This window comes from Balaenoptera acutorostrata, chromosome 8, assembly GCF_949987535.1.
Source record: "Balaenoptera acutorostrata chromosome 8, mBalAcu1.1, whole genome shotgun sequence".
NCBI classification, from domain to species: Eukaryota; Metazoa; Chordata; class Mammalia; order Artiodactyla; family Balaenopteridae; genus Balaenoptera; species Balaenoptera acutorostrata.
The window spans coordinates 22,566,625-22,580,771 of NC_080071.1; positions in this window are offsets into that span (position 1 = coordinate 22,566,625).

Genomic DNA, 14,147 nt, shown 5'->3' on the forward strand with positions numbered 1-14,147 from the left:
GGTTAATCTCTGGGCTTTCTATCTTGTTCCATTGATCTATGTTTCTGTTTTTGTGCCAGTACCATATTGTCTTGATTACTGTAGCTTTGTAGTATAGTCTGAAGTCAGGGAGTCTGATTCCTCCAGCTCCATTTTTTTGCCTCAAGACTGCTTTGGCTATTCGGGGTCTTTTGTGTCTCCATACAAATTTTAAGATGATTTGTTCTAGCTCCGTAAAAAATGCCATTGGTAATTTGATAGGGATTGCATTGAATCTGTAGATTGCTTTGGGTAGTATACTCATTTTCACAATGTTGATTCTTCCAATCCAAGAACATGGTATATCTCTCCATCTGTTGGTATCATCTTTAATTTCTTTCATCAGTGTCTTATAGTTTTCTGCATACAGGTCTTTTGTCTCCCTAGGTAGGTTTATTCCTAGGTATTTTATTCTTTTTGTTGCAATGGTAAATGGGAGTGTTTCCATAATTTCTCTTTCAGATTTTTCATCATTAGTGTATAGGAATGCAAGAGATTTCTGTGCATTAATTTTGTAACCTGCAACTTTACCATATTCATTAATTAGCTCTAGCAGTTTTCTGGTGGCAGTTTTAGGATTCTCTATGTATAGTATCATGTCATCCGCAAACAGTGACAGTTTTACTTCTTCTTTTCCAATTTGTATTCCTTTTATTTCTTTTTCTTCTCTGATTGCCGTGGCTAGGACTTCCAGAACTATGTTGAATAATAGTGGTGAGAGTGGACATCCTTGTCTCGTTCCTGATCTTAGAGGAAATGCTTTCAGTTTTTCACCATTGAGAATGATGTTTGCTGTGGGTTTGTCATATATGGCCTTTATTATGTTGAGGTAGGTTCCCTCTATGCCCACTTTCTGGAGAGTTTTTATCATAAATGGGTGTTGAATTTTGTCAAAAGCTTTTTCTGCATCTATTGAGATGATCATATGGTTTTTATTCTTCAATTTGTTAATATGGTGTATCACATTGATTGATTTGCGTATATTGAAGAATCCTTGCATCCCTGGGATAAATCCCACTTGATCGTGGTGTATGATCCTTTTAATGTGTTGTTGGATTCTGTTTGCTAGTATTTTGTTGAGGATTTTTGCATCTATATTCATCAGTGATATTGGTCTGTAATTTTCTTTTTTTGTAGTGTCTTTGTCTGGTTTTGGTATCAGGGTGATGGTGGCCTCATAGAATGAGTTTGGGAGAGTTCCTTCCTCTGCAATTTTTTGGAAGAGTTTGAGAAGGATGGGTGTTAGCTCTTCTCTAAATGTTTGATAGAATTCACCTGTGAAGCCATCTGGTCCTGGACTTTTGTTTGTTGGAAGATTTTTAATCACAGTTTCAATTTCATTACTTGTGATTGGTCTGTTGATATTTTCTGTTTCTTCCTGGTTCAGTCTTGGAAGGTTATACCTTTCTAAGAATTTGTCCATTTCTTCCAGGTTGTCCATTTTATTGGCATAAAGTTGCTTGTAGTAGTCTCTTAGGATGTTTTGTATTTCTGCGGTGTCTGTTGTAACTTCTCCTTTTTCATTTCTGATTTTATTGATTTGAGTCCTCTCCCTCTTTTTCTTGATGAGTCTGGCTAATGGCTTATCAATTTTGTTTATCTTCTCAAAGAACCAACTTTTAGTTTTATTGATCTTTGCTATTGTTTTCTTTGTTTCTATTTCATTTATTTCTGCTCTGATCTTTATGATTTCTTTCCTTCTGCTAACTTTGGGTTTTGTTTGTTCTTCTTTCTCTAGTTTCTTTAGGTGTAAAGTTAGATTGTTTACTTGAGATTTTTCTTGTTTCTTTAGGTAGGCTTGTATAGCTATAAACTTCCCTCTTAGAACCGCTTTTGCTGCATCCCATAGGTTTTGGGTCGTCGTGTTTTCATTGTCATTTGTCTCTAGGTATTTTTTTATTTCCTGTTTGATTTCTTCAGTGATCTCTTGGTTATTTAGTAACGTATTGTTTAGCCTCCATGTGTTTGTCTTTTTTACGTTTTTTTCCCTGTAATTCATTTCTAATCTCATAGCGTTGTGGTCAGAAAAGATGCTTGATATGATTTCAATTTTCTTAAATTTACTGAGGCTTGATTTGTGACCCAAGATGTGATCTATCCTGGAGAATGTTCCGTGTGCACTTGAGAAGAACGTGTAATCTGCCGTTTTTGGATGGAATGTCCTATATATATCAATTAAATCTATCTGGTCTATTGTGTCATTTAAAGCTTCTGTTTCCTTATTTATTTTCATTTTGGATGATCTGTCCATTGGTGTAAGTGAGGTGTTAAAGTCCCCCACTATTATTGTGTTACTGTCGATTTCCTCTTTTATAGCTGTTAGCAGTTGCCTTATGTATTGAGGTGCTCCTATGTTGGGTGCATATATATTTATAATTGTTATATCTTCTTCTTGGATTGATCCCTGGATCATTATGTAGTGTCCTTCCTTGTCTCTTGTAACATTCTTTATTTTAAAGTCTATTTTATCTGATATGAGTATAGCTACTCCAGCTTTCTTTTGATTTCCATTTGCATGGAATATCTTTTTCCATCCCCTCACTTTCAGTCTGTACGTGTCCCTAGGTCTGAAGTGGGTCTCTTGTAGACAGCATATATATGGGTCTTGTTTTTGTATCCATTCAGCCAGTCTATGTCTTTTGGTTGGGGCATTTAATCCATTCACGTTTAAGGTAATTATCGATATGTATGTTCCTATGACCATTTTCTTAATTGTTTTGGGTTTGTTTTTGTAGGTCCTTTTCTTCTCTTGTGTTTCCCACTTAGAGAAGTTCCTTTAGCATTTGTTGTAGAGCTGGTTTGGTGGTGCTGAATTCTCTTAGCTTTTGCTTGTCTGTAAAGCTTTTGATTTCTCCATCAAATCTAAATGAGATCCTTGCTGGGTAGAGTAATCTTGGTTGTAGGTTCTTCCCTTTCATCACTTTAAGTATTTCATGCCACTCCCTTCTGGCTTGCAGAGTTTCTGCTGAGAAATCAGCTGTTAACCTTATGGGGGTTCCCTTGTATGTTATTTGTCGTTTTTCCCTTGCTGCTTTCAATAATTTTTCTTTGTCTTTAATTTTTGCCACTTTGATTACTATGTGTCTCAGCGTGTTTCTCCTTGGGTTTATTCTGTATGGGACTCTCTGCGCTTCCTGGACTTGGGTAGCTATTTCCTTTCCCATGTTAGGGAAGTTTTCGATTATAATCTCTTCAAATATTTTCTCTGGTCCTTTCTCTCTCTCTTCTCCTTCTGGGACCCCTATAATGCGAATGTTGTTGCGTTTAATGTTGTCCCAGAGGTCTCTTAGGCTGTCTTCATTTCTTTTTATTCTTTTTTCTTTAGTCTGTTCCGCAGCAGTGAATTCCACCATTCTGTCTTCCAGGTCACTTATCCGTTCTTCTGCCTCAGTTATTCTGCTATTGATTCCTTCTAGTGTAGTTTTCATTTCAGTTATTGTATTGGTCATCTCTGTTTGTTTGTTCTTTAATTCTTCTAGGTCTTTGTTAATCATTTCTTGCATCTTCTCAATCTTTGCCTCCATTCTTATTCCGAGGTCCTGGATCATCTTCACTATCATTATTCTGAATTCTTTTTCTGGAAGGTTGCCTATCTCCACTTCATTTAGTTGTTTTTCTGGGGTTTTTTCTTGTTCCTTCATCTGGTACATAGCCCTCTGCCTTTTCATCTTCTCTGTCTTTCTGTAACTGTGGTTTTTGGTCCACAGGCTGCAGGATTGTAGTTTTTCTTGCTTCTGTTGTCTGCCCTCTGGTGGTTGAGGCTATCTAAGAGGCTTGATGGGAGGCTCTGGTGGTGGGTAGAGCTGACTGTTGCTGTGGCGGTCAGAGCTCAGTAAAACCTTAATCCACTTGACTGTTGATGGGTGGGGCTGGGTTCCCTCCCTGTTGCTGTGGCGATCAGAGCCCAGTAAAACCTTAATCCACTTGACTGTTGATGGGTGGGGCTGGGTTCCCTCCCTGTTGGTTGTTTTGCCTGAGGCAACCCAACACTGGAGCCTACCCGTGCTCTTTGGTGGGGTTAATGGCAGACTCTGGGAGGGCTCACGCCAAGGAGAACTTCCCAGGACCTCTGCTGCCAGTGTCCTTATCCCCACGGTGAAACAGAGCCACCACTCGCCTCTGCAGGAGGCCCCCCAACACCAGCAGGTACGTCTGGTTCAGTCTCCCCCAGGGTCACTGCCCCTTCCCCTGGGTCCCGATGCACACATTACTTTGTGTGTGCCCTCCAAGAGTGGGGTCTCTGTTTCCCCCAGTCCTGTCACAGTCCTGCAATCAATTCCCACTAGACTTCAAAGTCTGATTCTCTAGGAATTCCTCCTCCCTTTGCCGGACCCCCAGGTTGGGAAGCCTGAGGTGGGGCTCAGAACCTTCACTCCAGTGGGTGGACTTCTGTGGTATAAGTGTTCGCCAGTCTGTGAGTCACCCACCCAGCAGTTATGGGATTTGATTTTACTCTGATTGCGCCCCTCCTACCGTCTCACTGTGGCTTCTCCTCTGTCCTTGGACGTGGGGTGTCCTCCTTGGTGAAGTCCAGGGTCTTCCTGTCAATGATTGTCCAGCAGCCAGTTGTGATTCTGGTGCTCTCGCAAGAGGGAGTGAGAGCACGTCCTTCTACTCCGCCATCTTGGTTAATCGAGAGAGACTCTTTGAGTATTAACACAGGGCTCACAAGGAAAGCCACAGAGGCCCGAAAATGGGATTAAGAGTCATCTGTTACAGATGCAGTGGAGGGTCAGCACATGGGCCTTTAGTCTGATTTGACAGAACCGCTCTCTCCAAGTCTTCCAGGGTGTCACTTAGGAGAAAGCTTCTAGTTCAGTACAACCAGGTGGTCGGAGGAATGCTGACAAGTATGGGATTTGGAAATACAAATTGGTCGATCCCTTTATGGTGGGAAGCCTAAAGATCAGTAGTAAGAAGAATGATCAGAGTTTTATATGAAAGAAGAATAGCAGTTAAACTTGTTACTGAGTCCTCATGTTCTTTAAGTTAAACATGACAACAATGAACTAACAAACATAACCCTAAAATGCACCAGTATCATTAAAAATATAAACAAGTTATTAATTAGTGAATCTAGTTCTCATCTACTTATGAGGCACTGCTGTGTTTCCCTCCAAGTCTCTGAGACCAGCTCCCCCAGGCCTCCGTGACTTTGAATTTCTACTTCTCAAGACCATCCCTTTTTTTTAAAGGACAGGATATAAAGTGGGGTTTCAGTGGAGGCTGCAGCCCCCCGAGACCATCTCTCAGGCTTTTCCTTCTTTCCTATTCTGCTTTTTATTTTTTCAATTAACCCTGGAAAGCCCATCTTGCCTGCTTTCTCCCAACATATTTGGATTTTAAATTTGGCTCAAAATATTGCTCAAGATGCAGCTTTTTCAAGAGAATTCCATGACTAATCTTAGCCCAATTTATAATTTTGGCTTTATGTCCCCCTCTCAACTTTAAATATGTATAATATTTTCTCCCAATCTATATAATATGCTCTTTAAGGTTATAAAATGTGTTTTTTGCTTGGTTTTATCCTTTTAAACTCTAGAGTAGATATAAATGGGCCTTACATGGTTTTAAAATGTTTGTTTAATTGATATTTGCAAAAATGGAATGAAGACACCAGTAGAACAGCATTGCAAATTATTTTAGGAAGAGCTATTGAAATATCAATGGATAAGAAAAACTATTTTTAGAACTATAAGGAATCAGTGAAGTAGAATTCTAGCATTAAACGACATTATTGAAAATGGTGAAAGCACCAACAACACAATAAAAATGGCTGAAAGATATAAAAACACTCACGAGACAGAAATACAAAACCCTCTCCTTAAACACACGAAGAGATACTCAACCTCACTTACAGTAAGAGAAATTCATATTAAACTGATAGGAAATTCTGACTGTGGCCAAGACAGAGTAAGAAGGACCAGATCTAATCTTATGCCTTAAAAAAGTAGAAAACTAGACAAAATATATGAGACAATAATTTTCAGATATTGAACAACAAGCAGCTGGAGTCTGTGATCCCTGAGAAAAGTTAAGCAAACAAACAAACAAAAATTAGACCTATAATTACTCTAGCTTACTGTGCCTGGAGAGTTTTCAGTGTAGAAAGAGGGAACCTAACAGAGCTAGGCTCTCTGCTTGAGAAGAGGAGAAAGATTGGGATTCAGGGAGACTAAAGGCTAGAAACTGTGGGGCAGATACTGCAAAGGAGATACTGGGAGAGAGTTCTGGAGATCAGCAGCAGGGTCCCTTGAGTATTTTACTCATCACTAATCTACATATGTATGAAAGGAAACCATACTCAGTTACCAACCACTGGATGTCAGTTGGCAGAAAAATTCCAGGATCTCACATAAGCCTGGGAATTTTTGCTTACACCAGCCAGAGTGGAAAGAGCAAATACTTGGACATTAAGTAATCGTAAGTAGTAGAGCTAAATTGATCCTAGGTTAAAATTTGATCTGAACATATCCTAACAAAGCTTAAAAACAAACCTTGAAATAATGCAACTGATTTTAAATTACTTAATCGTGCATAAAAGTAAAGTACAATATTATTTAAAGGAATACAAGAAATCCTGCAATAAACAACATAAAATCATCATGGCAAAAAAGAACTACCAGGCATGCAAAAATGCAGACAGTATGATCCATAACCAGAAAAAAATTATTCAATACAAACACACAGAAATGATGGAACTAGCAGGCAAGGATGTTAAAACAGCTACTATAAATATGCTTCACATGTTTAAGAAAACATAAACAATACGAGAAGGGGAATAGAAGACAAAAAAAAAGGTATTTGTATAAAGTACATTTTATAGTTTTCAAATAAATGAAAATTCCATATCTAAAATGGAAAATATATTGGATGAGGTTAATATCAATTAGTAACTGTAGAATAAAAGATCAATGAACTTGAAGACATTGCATTAGAAACCATCTGAAATGAAGCACAGAGAGGAAAAAAAAGATTTAAAGAAACCTGGGTAGCAATAACTTATAGGACACTATTGTTGGTTTAATATACATTTATTTAGAGTCTCAAAAAAGGGAGTGGGGGTAGAAAAAAATTTTAAAACAATATTGATCAAAAACTTTCCAAACTGATGAAAACTCAAACTCAAACTCATAAATTTATAAAAGCTCAATGAATCCAGCAGATTAAAACCAGGACAGAAAACCAGGCAAAAGCACATCATAATCAAATTGTTGAAAACCACTGCCAAAGAAAAAAATCTTAAAAGCAGACAGAGAATACAGACACATTATGCACAGAGGAACAAAGATAGGAATGAGAGAAGCATTATTATCAGATGCTATGCAAGCCAGAAGACAGTAGAGAGACATCTTTAAAGTACTAAAAAGGAAAGAAATCTGACAACCTAGAATTCTTCAACCAGTCAAAATGAAAAGTAAAAAAATACATTTAGACATACAAAAGCTGAAGGAATTCATCATCAGCATATCTGTACTTCAAGAAATATTAAAAAAAAAAAATCATCAGGGAAAAGGGAAACAATACCAGAGGGAAATGTGGATCTATGCAAAGAAATGATGAGCACTAGAAATGGGTAATATAACAGGCATATTTTTCTTACTTTTAAAATGTCTTTAAAAGCTAATTATCTGTATAAAGCAAAAATATCAGCAATGTATTGTGGAGGTTAAAGCATAAATAGTAGTAAAAAGCATGACAAAATGACACAAAGGACAGAAGGATGAAACAGAAGTACAATGTTGTGAAGTTCTTACACTTATATCTATAAATGGTATAATATTATTTATTTATTATATGAATTTTATTTATTTATTTTTTATACAGCAGGTTCTTATTAGTTATCTGTTTTATACATATTAGTGTATATATGTCAATCCCAATCTCCTAATTCATCCCACCACCACCACCCCCCGCCACTTTCCCCCCTTGGTGTCCATATGTTTGTTCTCTACATCTGTGTCTCTATTTTGCCTTGTAAACCGGTTCATTGGTATCATTTTTCTAGATTCCACATATATGTGTTAATATACAATATTTGTTTTTCTCTTTCTGACTTAGTTCACTCTGTATGACAGTCTCTAGGTCCTTCCATGTCTCTAGAAATGACCCAATTCCATTCCTTTTTATGGCTGAGTAATATTCCATTGTATATATGTACCACATCTCCTTCATCCGTTCATCTGTCGATGGGCATTTAGGTTGCTTCCATGACCTGGCTATTGTAAATAGTGCTGCAATGAACACTGGGCTGCATGTGTCTTTTTGAATTATGGTTTTCTCTGGGTATATGCCCAGTAGTGGGATTGCGGGGTCATATGGTAATTCTAGTTTTAGTTTTTTAAGAAACCTCCATATGGTTCTCCATAGTTGCTGTATCAATTTACATTCCCACCAACAGTGCAAGAGGGTTCCCTTTTCTCCACACCTTCTCCAGCATTTGTTGTTTGTAGATTTTCTGATGATACCCATTCTAACTGGTGTGAGGTGATAAGTCATTGTAGTTTTGATTTGCATTTCTCTAATAATTAGTGATGTTGAGCAGCTTCTTGGCCATCTGTAGTCTTCTTTGGAGAAATGTCTATTTAGGTATTCTGCCCATTTTTTGATTGGATTGTTTGTTTATTTAATATTGAGCTGCATGAGCTATTTATATATTTTGGAGATTAATCCTTTGTCCGTTGATTCATTTGCAAATATTTTCTCCCATTCTGAGGGTTATCTTTTCATCTTGTTTGTAGTTTCCTTTGCTGTGCAGACGATTTTAAGTTTCATATGGTCCCATTTGTTTATTTTTGTTTTTACTTCCATTACTCTAGGAGGTGGGTCAAAAAAGATCTTGCTGTGATTTATGTCAAAGAGTGTTCTTGCTATGTTTCCCTCTAACATGGTCTGCTCTTACATTTAGGTCTTTAATTCATTTTGAGTTTATTTTTGTGTATGGTGTTAGGGAGTGTTCTAATTTCATTCTTTTACATGTAGCTGTCCAGTTTTCCCAGCACCATTTATTGAAGAGACTGTCTCTTCTCCATTGTATATCCTTGCCTCCTTTGTCGTAGATTAGTTGACCATAGGTGTGTGGGTTTATCTCTGGGCTTTCTATCCTGTTCCATTGATCTATATTTCTGTTTTTGTTCCAGTACCATATTGTCTTGATTACTGTAGCTTTGTAGTATAGTCTGAAGTCAGGGCGTCTGATTCCTCCAGCTCTGTTTTTTTCCCTCAAGACTGGTTTGGCTATTCGGGGTCTTTTGTGTCTCCATACAAATTTTAAGATTTTTTGTTCTAGTTCTGTAAAAAATGCCAGTGGTAGTTTGATAGGGATTGCATTGAATCTGTAGATTGCTTTGGGTAGTATAGTCATTTTCACAATATTGATTCTTCCAATCCAAGAACATTGTATATCTCTCCATCTGTTTGTGTCATCTTTGATTTCTTCATCAGTGTCTTATAGTTTTCTGAGTACAGGTCTTTTACTTCCTTAGGTAGGTTTATTCCTAGGTATTTTATTCTTTTTGTTGCAGTGGTGAATGGGATTGTTTCCTTAATTTCTCTTTCAGATCTTTCAATGTTAGTGTATAGGAATGCAAGAGATTTCTGTGCATTAATTTTGTATCCTGCTACTTTACCAAATTCATTGATTAGCTCTAGTAGTTTTCTGATGGCATCTTTAGGATTCTCTATGTATAGTATCATGTCATCTGCAAAAGGTGACAGTTTTACTTCTTGCTTTCCAACTTGTATTCCTTTTATTTCCTTTTCTTCTCTGATTGCCGTGGCTAGGACTTCCAAAACTATGTTGAATAATAGTGGCAAGAGTGGACATCCTTGTCTTTTTCTTGATCTTAGAGGAAATGCTTTCAGTTTTTCATCATTGAGAATGATGTTTGGTATGGGTTTGTCATATATGGCCTTTATTATGTTGAGGTAGGTTGCCTCTATGCCCACTTTCTGGAGAGTTTTTATCATTAATGGGTGTTGAATTTTGTCAAAAGCTTTTTCTACATCTATTGAGATGATCATATGGTTTTTATTTTTCAGTTTGTTAATATGGTGTATATATTGATTGATTTGCATATATTGATTTGCATATATTGATTTGCATATATTGAAGAATCCTTGCATTCCTGGGATAAATCCCACTTGATCATGGTGTATGATCCTTTTAATGTGTTGTTGGATTCTGTTTGCTAGTATTTTTTGCATCTATATTCATCAGTGATATTGGTCTGTAACTTTCTTTTTTTGTAGTATCTCTGTCTGGTTTTGGTATCAGGGTGATGGTGGCCTCGTAGAATGAGTTTGGGAGTGTTCCTCCCTCTGCAATTTTTTGGAAGAGTTTGAGAAGGATGGGTGTTACCTCGTCTCTAAATGATAGAATTCACCTGTGAAGCCATCTGGTCCTGGGCTTTGTTTGTTGGAAGATTTTTAATCACAGTTTCAATTTCATTACTTGTGATTGGTCTGCTCACATTTTCTAATTCTTCCTGGTTCAGTCTTGGGAGGTTATACCTTTCTAAGAATTTGTCCATTTCTTCAAGGTTGTCCATTTTATTGGCATAGAGTTTCTTGTAGTAGTCTCTTATGATTCTTTATATTTCTGTGGTGTCTGCTGTAAGTTCATTGTTCATTTCTAATTTTTCATTTCTAATTTTATTGATTTGAGTGCTCTCCCTCTTTTTCTTGATGAGTCTGGCTAAAGGTTTATCAATTTTGTTTATCTTCTCAAAGAACCAGCTTTTAATTTTATGATCTTTGCTACTGTTTTCTTTGTTTCTATTTCATTTATTTCTGCTCTGATCTCTAAGATTTCTTTCCTTCTACTAACTTTGGGTTTTGTTTGTTCTTCTTTCTCTAGCTCCTTTAGGTGTAAGGTTAGATTGTTTATTTAGAGTTTTCTTGTTTCTTGAGGTAGGATTGTATTGCTGTAAACTTCCGTCTTAGAACTGCTTTTGCTGCATCCCATACATTTTGGATCATTGTGTTTTCACTGTAATTTTTCTCTAGGTATTTTTGATTTCCTCTTTGATTTCTTCAGTGATCTCTTGGTTATTTAGTAATGTATTTTTCAGCCTCCATGTGTTTGTGTTTTTTACATGTTTTCCCCTGTAATTGATTTCTAATCTCATAGTGTTGTGGTCAGAGAAGATGCTTGATATGATTTCAATTTTCTTAAATTTACCAAGTCTTGATTTGTGACCCAAGATGTGATGTATCCTGGAGAATGTTCTGTGTGCATTTGAGAAGAAAGTGTAATCTGCTGTTTTTGGATGGAATGTCCTATAAATATCAACTAAATCTATCTGGTCTATTGTGTCATTTAAAGCTTGTGTTTCCTTATTAATTTTCTGTCTGGATGATCTGTCCATTGGTTAAGTGAGGTGTTAAAGCCCCCCCACTATTATTGTGTTACTGTTGATTCCCTCTTTTATACTGTTCGCAGTTGCCTTATGTATTGAGGTGCTCCTATGTTGGGTGCACATATATTTATAATTGTTATGTCTTCTTCTTGGCTTGATCCCTGGATCATTATTTAGTATCCTTCCTTGTCTCTTATAACATTCTTCATTTTAAAGTCTATTTTATATGATATGAATATTGCTACTCCAGCTTTCTTTTGATTTCCATTTGCATAGAATATCTCTTTCTATCCCCTCACTTTCAGTCTGTGTGGGTCCCTAGGTCTGAAGTGGGTCTCTTGTAGACAGCATATATGTGGGTCTTGTTTTAGTATCCATTCAACGAGCCTGTGTCTTTTGGATGGAGCATTTAATCCATTCACATTTAAAGTAATTATTGATATGTATGTTCCTATTACCATTTTCTTATTTGTTATGGGTTTGTTTTTGTAGGTCCTTGTCTTTTCTTGTGTTTCCCACTTAGAGAGGTTCCTTTAGCATTTGCTCTAGAGCTGGTTTGGTGGTGCTGAATTCTCTTAGCTTTTGCTTGTCTGTAAAGCTTTTGATTTCTCCATCGAATCTGAATGAGATCCTTCCCAGGTAGAGCAATCTTGGTTATATGTTCTTCCATTTCATCATTTTTAATATGTTGTGCCAATCTCTTCTGGCTTATAGAGTTTCTGCTGAGAAATCAGCTGTTAACCTTATGGGAGTTCCCTTGTATGTTATTTGTTATTTGTTATATGTTATATGTTTTATTTCCCTTGTTGCTTTCAATAATTTTTCTTTGTCTTTAGTTATTGTTAGTTTGATTACTATGTGTCTCAGTGTGTTTCTCCTTTGGGTTTATCCTGCCTGTGACTCTCTGTGCTTCCTGGACTTGGGTGGCTATTTCCTTTCCCGTGTTAGGGAAGTTTTCGACTCTAATCTCTTCAAATACTTTCTTGGGTCCTTTCTCTCTCTCTTCTCCTTTTGGGACCCCTGCATTGCGAATATTGTTGCATTTAATGTTGTCCCAGAGATCTTTTAGGCTGTGTTGATTTCTTTTCATTCTTTTTTCTTTATTCTGTTCCACGGCAGTGAATTCCACCATTCTGTCTTCCAGGTCACTTATCCGTTCTTCTGCCTCAGTGATTCTGTTATTGATTCCTTCTAGTTTATTTTTCGTTTCAGTTATTGTATTGTTCATCTCTGTTTGTTTGTTCTTTAATTCTTCTAGGTGTTTCTTCTTTAATTCTTCTAGGTCTTTTAAAAATATTTCTTGCATCTTCTTGATCTTTGCCTCCATTCTTTTTCCAGGGTCCTGGATCATCTTCACTATCATTATTCTGAATACTTCTTCTGGAAGGTTGCCTATCTCCACTTCATTTAGTTGTTTTTCTGGGGTTTTATCTTGTTCCTTCATCTGGTACAAAGTCCTCTGCCTTTTCGTTTTGTCTATCTTTCTGTGAATGTGGTTTTCCTTCCACAGGCTGCAGAATTGTAGTTCTTCTTGCTTCTACTGTCTGCCCTCTGGTGGATGAGGCTATCTAAGAGGCTTGTGCAAGCTTCCTGATGGGAGGGACTGGTGGTGGGTAAAGCTGGGTGTTGCTCTGGTGGGCAGAGCTCAGGAAAACTTTAATCCGCTTGTCTACTGATGGTTGGGGCTGGGTTCCCTCCCTGTTGGTTGTTTAGCCTGAGGCGACACAGAACTGGAGCTCTTTGGTGGGGCTAATGGCAGACTCTGGGGGGCTCCTTCCAAGGAGTACTTCCCAGAACTTCTGCTGCCAGTGTCTTTGTCCCTGCCATGAACCACAGCTACCCCCAGCCTCTGCAGGAGACCGTCAAGCACTAGCAGGTAGGTCTGGTTCAGTCTCCTATGGGGTCACTGTTCCTTCCTCTGTGTCCCAATGTGCACACTACTTTGCGTGTGCCCTCCAAGAGTGGAGTCTCTGTTTCACCCAGTCCTGTCAAAGTCCTGCAATCAAATCCCGCTAGCCTTCAATGTGTGATTCTGTAGGAATTTCTCCTCCCATTGCCGGATCCCCAGGTTGGGAAGCCTGACATGGGGCTCAGAACCTTCACTCCAGTGGGTGGACATCTGTGGTATAAGTGTTCTCCAGTTTGTGAGTCACTCACCCAGCATTTATGGGATTTGATTTTATTGTGATTGTGCCCCTCCTACCGTCTCATTGTGTCCTTTGTCTTTGGATGTGGGGTATCTTTTTTGGTGAGTTCCAGTGTCTTCCTGCCAATGATTATTCAGCAGTTAGTTGTGATTCTGGTGGTCTCGCAAGAGGGAGTGAGCACACGTCCTTCTACTCCACCATCTTGAACCAATCTCCTATAAATGGTATAATATTATTTAAAAGCAGACTGTGATAAGTTAAAGATGTAAATTGCAAACCCTAAGGCAATCACTGAAATAATAAAACAAAGAGATATAGCTAGTAAGTCAATAACGGAGATAAAATGGGGCCATAAAAAAACACTTAGTCAACCTAAAAGAAGATAGGAAAAGGGCTGGTGGTGGGGAGAAAACAAAGAATCACTGGACCATAAAGAAACAAGTAGGAAAATAGTAGATTTAAACTTAACCACGTTGTTAATCACGTCAAATGTAAGTAGTCTAAATGCCCCAATTAAAATACAGAGACTGTCAGACAGGCTGAAAATGCAGGATCCAAAGATATGCTGTTTATAAGAAAGCCATAAATTTAAAGACACAGATTAAAAGTAAAAAAAATGAAA